Genomic DNA, 11499 nt, shown 5'->3' on the forward strand with positions numbered 1-11499 from the left:
ATTTTAACAAAGAAATGAAATATATACATATAAAATATATCAACTAATATATACATATATATTTTATCATATAGAAACTCTAATATAAATTATTATTATTAACATGTTATAATGAAAGATAAACACTAGTTAAATAAAATATGTAAATTAAATATATCTACATCTATATAACAAATAATTTAACAAGCATATTATTAATAGTAATATATATATTTGTTCGATTACGATTATATATTTTAATATATATAATTGATATAGGTTCGTGAATCCGAGGCCAACCTTGCATTGTTCAGTTCCGCCGTATGCATATTTTTACTACAAAATATCGTATCGTGAGTTCATTTGATTCCCTTTTACTCTTTACATTTTTGGGACTGAGAATACATGCGCTGTTTTTACAACTGCTTTACTAAATGCTTTTGAAATATATTTTGAACTGAGAATACATGAAATGCTTTTATAAATGTTTGACGAGATAGACACAAGCAAAACATTCATCGAATGAATTATTATGCAGACGAAAGTTCGGTGGATTATTATTGAATTAGTTGGACGTGATAACTGCCACTAATTGTTATGAATATTTTCCCCTGATTATTATTTCTTGGTAACCTAAGAATTAGAATCGAGTATGGCCCTAATTCACGCGAATCCTAAAGGTAGCTACCGGGTTTAACACCCCCACCCAGAATGTTCACTAGACGGAAGGGCTAGTGGGCGTGGTGTTTAGTACTTCGAAGTTTATATATTATACAAACAAGATGTTCTGTTTTTGGGGATATTATTGATGCGTATTATATGTTAAGGTCGGTTACCAAGCCAAGTTATGAAAGTAAAGTGAATGTTATGTATCGAGAGAATGATTTTATACATAGGTTATGTGTATGATATTTTTGTGCACGAGATATGTGTACGGTTATTAAAAATCGCGAGGCAACCTACGGGGGAGAAAAGGATACGAACCTACTCTGCTAAGCATTTTGAAAAATGATTTTGTACACTAGATAGGTGTAATGTATTTAAATCTTGTGGTCTATCAAAATGATGAATTTTATTGCTTATGATAAACTTATGAACTCACCAACCTTTTGGTTGACACTTGAAAGCATGTTTATTCTCAGGTATGAAAGAAATCTTCCGCTGTGCATTTGCTCATTTTAGAGATATTACTTGGAGTCATTCATGACATATTTCAAAAGACGTTGCATTCGAGTCGTTGAGTTCAACAAGATTATTATTAAGTCATTGATAGTTTAAATATATATTATGAAATGGTATGCATGCCTGTCAACTCTCGATGTAAAGAAAGTTTGTCTTTTAAAAACGAATGCAATGTTTGTAAAATTTATCATATAGAGGTCAGAACCTCGCGATGTAATCAACTATTGTGAATCGTTTATAATCGATATGAACGGGTCATTAAACCCTTCACTCGACCATTCATCAAACCATGCTGACGTATGTTTACCATCACCCAAAACATGCACAAATCTTCCACACAATAAATCACGCATGTTTAGATGTTTTCGCCACCTCCAACTCGCATTAGTAGGTACGGGAACATCCCAAAAATTACGATTACTCAAACGATAAGTGTGAATCCACTTCACCCAAAGTGAATTTTTGTGGGAAAGAATCCTCCATACATGAGTAGTAAGAAGAGCAATATTCCAGGTTTTTAAACGTCTAATACCCAAACCTCCTTCTTCCTTGGGAAGGCAAACATCAGCCCATTTCACTTTAGCTTTCCCCTTCTTCATATCCCCTTGGCACCACAAGAATCCTCTCATTAGACATTCGATCTCTTTTATAATGGCCGATGGAAGAAGAAGAACTGATTGCCAATGAAGTTGCATGGAAGATAAAACTGAGTTAATTAACTGCACCCGACCTGCAAAAGAAAGAAACTTGTTCTGCCAGCTATTAATCCTAGATTTCACACGGTCAACTAGAACTTTACAATCATTGTAAAACAATTAGAGGTACTCCTAAATATTTGATTGGAAGTGATCCTTCATCGAACAGCATTAAACCAAGATTCTGTTCTTTCAAGCTGTTCGTAACATTGGCCAAAAAAGCAGTGCTTTTCGGCATGCTAGGCACCAGACCAGACCAATCCTTAAACTGTTCCAATGCCGCATTAATAATTTGAACAGAGTTGTAATCGGCATGTGAAAAAATAAAGAGGTCATCCGCAAAACAGAGATTAATAATCTCATGTTCTTCACAATTAGGATGATACCGAAAATCAGAAAGACAAGCATTACGGACCAAGAGAAGAGTAAGAACCTCCATGACAAGCGTGAACAAATACGGAGACATTGGATCACCTTGACGTAAACCTCTTTTTCCTTTAAAGTACCCATGAAGATCACCATTAATATTTATGGAATAAGAGACCGTCGTAACACATTTCATAATCCACCGAATCATAGTCTGATGAAAACCAAACCGCACAAGGATAGACTGCAAGAAAGACCACTCAACAGTATCGTAAGCCTTTTGAATGTCCACTTTGAAGGCACAACGCGGAGAACCATTCGATAAATGATAATTCCGCATAAGTTCTTGCGTTAACAAAATATTGTCCGAAATATTGCGGTAACAAAATTATGAATTTTTTGACATGCATGCTTACTAAAAGGACGAGTTGTCAATTGCCTAAATTAGTGGTGTATACCAGTTTACGTCTTCGGCCCAAATTAAAGGTCGGTGGTTGAATGTATTAGATGATAACTCTCTCAAAATCTAATAAATTGAGAATAGGTTGTTTATACTCATACTAATTTTTAAAACATTTGTATGCATATCATGATATTAATTAACCTTGTGATGTATCTTATGTCATAGTGGTCAGCCTCTCTTAGTGAGAGGTCGGGATTCGACTCCCATGGCCGTGGGATGCAGCATTGCACATAGGTTGCCACTTTACTCTTGAATTTCACTCAAGGGTGCCTTCCACACATCGCTTTGTGAAGGTAGTGGGGTAGGGGGGTTTTACCGCTCATCCCCCCGGATTGGACCGGATTTTCTCCTGGACGGCAGTTAAGGCGGGTTATGCAACTGTGGAAGATGAACGCGTGAGTGGTTAAGTCTTCCGGACTGATCCGTACTCGTTTTCAAAAAAAATCATCATATTATTAAATTGTATTGATTAATTGTCATGTTATAAATTCAAAAAATAATAATAATTATCAAATCAACTATATTAATTGTGACGAGTGTAGAATTAGCGAAGTATCTCCGTAAATAGCAACCATCATCAAAGTTATAATTGCAGGGTTATTTTAATCACTTTTTTAATTAATTGTGTTACATTTGTTCTAGTTTTTTTTTTTTTTTTTTTTTTTTTTTTTTTTGCTAAAAACAATAACATTAAAAATAAGTCATTTCATCATTTTTTTCGAACGGCAGGAGACAAAATATATTAAAAACTAGCGAGGAGCTAGAAAAAGAAAAATACAAATTACAGAGCGTTCATGGAGTTTTGCAACCACACCGTCCAATTAATACTACTCTTATGAAAACGAGAGTAAAGCAAATTAAAAGCCGAAACAACTATGCTATCAAAAACGTGAGCTTTTTTGAACTTGGGATCTTTAAATACGTAGCTGTTGCGAAGACGACATATGTTCCATAAAGCCGAGGTGATGATAACTCTTAGGATGATTCGTTGCATTCCAGTAATAGGAATTCCATCGACCCATAACCAAATGTCTTCTATAATAATCCAATGAGGAATCTGCAAGCTGGTCCAAAGTCTGATTTTGTCCCAAATCTGCACGGTAGTGTCACAACCAATAAATAAATGAACTTCATCCTCATCATGTGGATCACATAAGCTGCATACGGTATTCTCCAACTTGATGTCACGAAGAAGTAGATTGATTTTTGTTGGAAGACGAAGAGAGTTTAGACGCCAATTAAACACGTTGATTTTGATAGGAAAAAATTTGCACCACGTCTAGATCTTGATGAAGGAACAATGGAGGGCTTGTCGATCATGCGTCTTGCACTTGAAACAGAAAAAACTTGCGATGAGTCTACTGACCAAGCTCGATAGTCAGGCACATTAGTAAGAGTAACTGAATCCAGGAGTGACAGAAGCTCGTTCAATTGGGTTGATTCAACACCCCCACGTGAGGTTCTTCACCAAAACCATTTCCAAGAATTACCATCAAATCGAGAAGCAACAGAGCTATCTTGGTTTATGTCTATCAAAAACAACCGATTGAATCGAGAGGCAAAGGGATGTCTCCAATCCAAGTGTCATGCCAAAATTTGAACATTTGACCATCACCAATACAAATTTTCAAGCTGTTAGAAGGAATAACCTGCATATCGTGTAAATTAGCAATGCATTTAACAATGTTACGCTAAGAACCTGAAATCAAGTTGTTTGCCATCAAGTTATTTCCAATACTTGATCCATGGATGGCAGATATAATGGTAGCCCACTTCAAGTCTTTGTTGTTTAGAAACCTCCACCTCCATTTATAAATAAGAGCAAGATTCAAGGATCGTAAACTTGCCACGTTTAAGCCACCATTCTTGAGGGGATTTAACACGGTACACCACTTTATCCAATGCAATTTATGAGTGTGATCAGTACAGCCCCAGAAAAAGTTAGATCTCAAAGATTCGAGATTATCAATCACCTTTTTAGGAACAATAAAAGATGAAAATAAATAAGTACCGGGGGTGCCCAATACAAACTTAACAAGGGTAAGTCTACTGCCGATTGAGATCATATTAGTCTTCCAAGACGATAATCTTTTTTTAACCTTCTCGATAGTACCATTCCCACTAGATATTCGGTTCATATTTTGGTCCACCGGGACACCAAGAAACTGAAATGGAACTGCGCAACCCAAGATCGATGCCAGTATGCTTACTTCTTGCTGGTTAATTCCAACACCGAATAAGGAGGATTTAAGGAGGTTGATTTTTAAGCCCGAAATGACAAAAAAGGAATAACAATGAGGTTCAAGACATTCTCGTCGCACCATTCACCAACGAATAACATATCATCAGCATACATGTTTAACGAAAAATTCACATTAGATGAATGAGAGCAGGCCCGAAGTCCACGATATAACATGGCATCAGAAGCGTCTTTAATCGCCTCTTGTAATCCTTCCATACCGATAATGAAAAGGAAAGGAGAGAGAAGGTCTCCTTGTCTCAAACCTCTACCAATAGTGAATTCATTCGAAGGGGATCCGTTAAGGAGAAGAGAAGCATGGGAAGAAATAAGGCATGCACGAATCCACCCGATCCACTTAGAATTAAAATCCATATGATGCAACATAGAGAAAATATAATTCCAATGAATGGAATCAAACGCCTTATCAAAATCAACTTTAAATAACATAGCTTTCTTCTTTCTTTTCTTGCACCAACTAACTACTTCATTTATAATCAATGGGCCATCGAGTATTTGTCTCCCCTTGACGAAAGCAGTCTGCTCAGGGCAAATAATATCATCAATGATTGAAGCTAAACGAGTAGCAAGCAATTTAGCAATGATCTTATATTGAAGACCAATGAAAAGACGAACAGAGATACACTGCAAGACTCGGAAGCAGTAAACGAACACTAACATTAAACAAGGATGAAAAGCTAAATAAAACAAAATTTTAAACACCCGAATCACAAAACGAGTCCGCAACACAATACAAGCCCCAAATAACTCTATCCAACCAACTCAACAACAAACAACTCAACAACAAATGGGTCACAAGCCTCAAATACATTTTTGCTGTTGATCCAGAATTGGAGAAAACAATAAAATAATGGATCAAATCATCTCTATTTTGTTTTACCAATCTTAAATGGACATCACATGTGGCTCGATTTGATTTATAAGTAGAAAAACATTTACCGCGCGTTGCTGCGGTGTATTTGAATATACATTGTTTGATATTTAATATATTAATGGTTTGCGTACTGCAGTGAAATATTTTAACGTCTTTTATGAAATAAATATTGAGCGAAAACTAAAGAAAAAATTCAGGAAAGAAATGGGGCAAAAGGACTCGAACTCTGATTTTTTTCCTTTACAAACTCTTTAACTTACCACTTGTTTTAGTCATTACTTGAAATATATATATATCAATGATCGATACCAGTATGTTTGTTGCAGCGTCTACCGTCATCTGAAATGCCCTTGCCTCTGATGTTGGAGGATTCTTTCTCTTCAGCCCGGCAGTAGAAGCAGAAGATCCCCCAGAAGTAACCGACCTCGCCCCTGACCCTGCCCCAGAACCGGCTCTTAACGCTGATGGACAATTTGCAGATCTATGCCCCTCTTGATGGCAACTCCAACAAACATTAGACTTAAAAGAACAAGCTGTTGATTCATGACCTAACACTCCACATTTCAAACACCTTCTGGTCATTGGAGAACACGGGCCGGTATGGGTTGACTTATAAACATTACACCACCCAGACTGACTTGAACTTGATCCACTAATACCAGACTTACTTTTCTGTTTAAACCCGCCTGACTTTTTACCATGAAAACCGGATTGCTTACTCGACTGCTGATTTGACTGTACACCCGATTGACCTTCTGATTTACCCCCAAAAGATCCACTTCTCGAACTTTCTCTTTTTGCTGCCATTATATCACCTTCAGTAATCTTCGCCATCTCATGAGCCTGTGCCAACGTGGTTGCAAATCTCGCAACTGTTCTATATTCTGGCTTAATCACCCGCATAAAATGCTGAATCTTATCTTTCTCAGTTGGTACCCACTGTTGAACAAACCTTAACTTAGATGTGAAATCTCTGAAAACCTCATCAATCGTCATACTTTCTGTCATCTTCATACTCAGAAACTCGGTTTTCAATCTTTCCATCTCATACTCAGAACAATACTGCTCACGAACTTTAGCAGCAAATTGTTCCCAGGTAATCTGGCTGATCCGTTCTTTGGGTAAATATGCAGTAATAGAATCCCACCATTCCATTGCTTCACCCTTGAGAAGTCTACTTGCAAACACTACCATAGATTCAGACTCACAGAAACATGCTTCCAACGCTCGCTCTACTTCTCTTAACCAATTGAGTGTCACTGTAGGGTTTGTGTGACCGCTGTACTCAGGAGGTTTACAGTCCAGAAACTGTTTATACGTACACTTCGTTCTTGTCTCGGGGACTTGAAATGGGTATATCATTTGATTTGGAATTGCCTGGTTAAACGGAAATGGCATTTGGAGGTTTTGATAGGTGTTTTGAGGAAAATGTGATTGGGAACTGCCACCGGCTTGATTATAAAAGTTAGGAGGAAAAGTTGTGTTTAACGCAGTGATATTAGGGTTCCATTGCGCCCGTTCTTGTTCCAATTTCTTAATTTTCTCCCGAGCTTCTAGTAACCGACTTTGAAGTTCTATTACTTCTTGAGAGGTTTCTTCTTCTAAAGACACATGTCCATCTTCGTCAGGGGCTCTAAAAGTACCAGTTCCAGGGACAGTAGGGCCAGTAGCGGTTGCTTGATTATCTGCCATTACTGCACTACCACAACACTCACACCAAAGCTTAGTATAAACTATGTTAGTACTAACAACTAACACTTATCCTCTCCTAATACTCACTTAACCCATCCCCAGCATGTTATGTTTGACATGACTCTACTAAGTTTGGGAACATGACATTTAGATCACAATGCACATGCTGCCAAACTAAGCTCTGATACCAACTTGTGACACCGCTAATTTTTTTTTTATTTTTTTATACGTGGCGGAAGCATAATATTAATTAAATACGATATCAACAATTGTACAAACCAATGTCACGTGTCATTAAAACAATTTACATATTAACAGAAAAAGACGTAAATACATTCTGTTATCAAAAGTACACGGTTCATATTCTAAAAGACCACATTAGAGTTAACCCTGTCAAACATAACATCATCATGCCCGTCTTCTCCCAAAAGCACTATCTACAAAAGCTAACAACCTGCAGGGAGGAGATGGAGGAGAATTAGCACGAAGCTAAGTGAGTACGACTAACTACAGACCATAGCATACATAAGTGTTATACTAATCATGTCACTTAGTCTAACACACAAACATCACCCAAGTGCCGTCTACAGAGACTCTGGAGGCTCGGCCAAACCATTAACCACCAGATGATTAGACTGGGGCTTACCAGAAGTTCCTCCACCACCATATGTATATACATAATCCACACGCGACGGACGCGTCATTCACATATATATACACTACGATTGTATAGGCCACCACATGAGGAACCCAACCCGCAGGTTGATCTCTCCTACCGAGGCCACCACACAATAGGGACGCACTGGGCTCCAGCAGACAAGCATCAACCAACATGCAGTCATCACAATGTACTAACTATCAACAACAATAAGTATATCTAACAAGCATGGCAGTCATAATATAACATGCTACTATATACTATATTCTCCAGTTAGTCCCACTCACCAAATACCAGCAAACGAGAAGGTATTCAGCTATCTAATCACTGAACCTTCTCTTTCTCCTTTTCTCCTGAGAAAAACATATACACAAGTTAGTTTCTAACCGATAGCACAAAACAGCACAATACTGAAATTTTTGTCTGAAAAAGTATCCCCTAAAAATTTTTGCTTAACACTTATGCACTTTCAAAATTTCAAAATTTACATCAAAATCATCAAAATAAAAACGGGCAGCATAACGGCTAAAAATCAACACTTAGTAAAAATTTCTACTGCATAGACCATCGGTCAATCATCAGAGACTATCGGCCGATCGTCACTACACCATCGGCCGATCGATCACACTATCGGCCGATCGTTAAAATTACAACCGTTGGTCGAAGGACTTCCACCATCGGTCGATCGTCTAGTCCATCGACCGATTGTCACACACCATCGGTCGGTGGTCAGAGACCATAGGCCGATGGTAGTTCATCTGCAGCAGCAGATACCAAAGTGACGGGTTTCTCACCAAACTCACCAATTCTTGATCTAGAGCTCGTTTTTAACCTCAAAACTCACCAAATCAAAGACACTAAACATTAAGAAACATAAACCCACAAGATTTGGACTCAAACAACAACAAATCTAACCACTTTGACCCAAAATACACACTTTATAAAAACAAACACAAAACCTCATTTTCTTGAAGATTAAAGCATGAAAACTTGTGATTTTTACCTTGATAGAATCAGTAAAACACAAGGAACAAGATAATGTAAATGATTCGAGCTCTAAAAGGATTAGAAATTAGGGTTTGATGTAGGTGAAGAACGAGGTGTTTAGTGTGTGTTTGTGGAAAAGTCTGGAAAGTGAGGAGAGAAGCAGCATTATAGTTATTTAATTGGGTTTAATTCCCACACTGTGCATCACACGGGTATTTATCAGTTATCTGATATCTTTCGTACGACATTTGGCAACCCAAACGAAGTCCAATTTAAATAAACAAACCTGTTCTGTGACCCTTGTCACAAACTGATCCTAACCACATTATTATTTAATAATAAATATTAAATAAAAATAAAAGTATATAATAACACAATACTAACTTAAGGGCACTTTAGTAATCTTACATCTAGGCCCGATTGAGGATGTTACATATATCGTGTTATTTTATTGTCATAATTTAAATGTGATATTTAAATTATGGGTAATTAATATGATTTAATTATAAGGAGTGAAATAATAAATTATGTGTTAATAGTTTATTATGTAAGCATATGAATGCGCTTGTGACAATGGTCACAGAAAATATATGTTTGAGTGATTTGGACCTTGTTAGGACTGCTTAATGAGGTACGTTGTGTTTTAGATAACGGATAAAACACCTCTATATTTAATTGAGGAGGTTACCCTCCTATTAAGTAATCCGTATGTATCTATTATATTTATGTCTATATTCTATTTCACTTGTAAAACCCAAGTTAACTACCGACACAAACACTGTTACTACCAAATATCTAACCTTTGATCTTAAAATTAATTAAAGCTTTTTGGATGGGAATTGTTTTCGTGATCCAGACAGAAAAGCCAAGGTATATATAATACTTTTTCAATTAGATTTAATCTTGTTATTTGAGTGAGTTTCGTGACTTTTATGAAACTTGATTAATTACTTGAATCTTGATATTTAGATTCAAAAATTTGATTGATATTTTATAATTGATTTGTTGGATTAACAGTAAACAAGAAAGTGGAGATACATACGGCTAGATTCTTGTGTAATTAAATGGGGTTTTATTAGTTTTGATAATTATAGGGTTGCGATCAAATCTTGTGGTTTGATGTGTTTATGCTTAAACTGAATTTGGTTATAGTTCGTATATATTATATACATGATTCGGGTATACTTGATTTGTGTTAAATTTGTATAAATGGTGATTTAAATTTTAGGGTTCATGTTTGTATAAATTGGGGATTTTGGTACTTTGATCCTAAATCTTGTGTATAAGTATTAAATCTTAGTGATTTTGAGTAAGGAATATGTGTATATATGCTTTGTGAATATTTTCTATTAAATGTGAAGCGCGATTCAACCCTTGAACACTATACTAACTTGAGATATTTTGCGATGATTTTCAGGTGATAGACGAAAAGGTGAAGAATCAGTGATATAAGACAACTGAGTGCTTGTGCTTCCAGGTTTGTGGGAATATCTTTATGGATGTGATTATACAGTGACAAGTATAGTGATTCGTGCCTTGCTTAAAATTAGACTGTGTAATGAGTCTGTGACCAGTGTTGTGACTATATGTGATTGTGTGCGCACCTAGTGCTAACGTCGAGGGTGAATTCCGGCGTCACGTCGATGGTGTTCCCGACGTAAGAGGTCAATGCTATTTACCTTGGTGTCGGGTAGTAGTATTGGGTCCAAACATTACTGATTAGTGGTATAGTGTGAATGACGAGTGCGTCATGTCTAGAAGACTATACCAGTGATTCAGTAATGGGGGCTATCAGTATATTCCAGCTTGATCAGCTACGGGTTGCCGGTCCTCTTGTTTATGGCTTTAAGTGATTGGTGACCAGTGTCTTTAAGCTGTGCTTGATGCTTATAGTGATGTCAGCGTAGATATTGTCATTCACTTAGCGATATGCTAATTCCCCCATAGTGTTTTGATCTGCAAATATAGATTAGCAGCTTGTGGTGAGTTTTGCAAGGCAAGTGAAGATGTTTGACACAGTGTATAACTCTGATGTTTTGTAATAAACAATATGGTTAAATGGCTTGTATTAATAACGTAACACACGTGATTTCGTGTAATCATATTACTATGTAGTAATATATGATGTGTAAACTTTAAAGTCTTCCGCTGTGAGTGTTCAAAAAAAAATGTGTATGTAAAAATTACGGTGTTACAAGTTGGTATCAGAGCATAGGTTTGGCAGTATGTGCACTGTGTACGTGACCTAATCCCAAACTTATGAATGTGTCGTGTCAAACATCCGAGTAGGGAATAAGTGAATGTAGAGTTATGTGCCTAGGTGATTGTGCTTAGTGATATGTG

Source organism: Rutidosis leptorrhynchoides, chromosome 11 (genome assembly GCF_046630445.1).
Source record: "Rutidosis leptorrhynchoides isolate AG116_Rl617_1_P2 chromosome 11, CSIRO_AGI_Rlap_v1, whole genome shotgun sequence".
Taxonomy (NCBI): domain Eukaryota; kingdom Viridiplantae; phylum Streptophyta; class Magnoliopsida; order Asterales; family Asteraceae; genus Rutidosis; species Rutidosis leptorrhynchoides.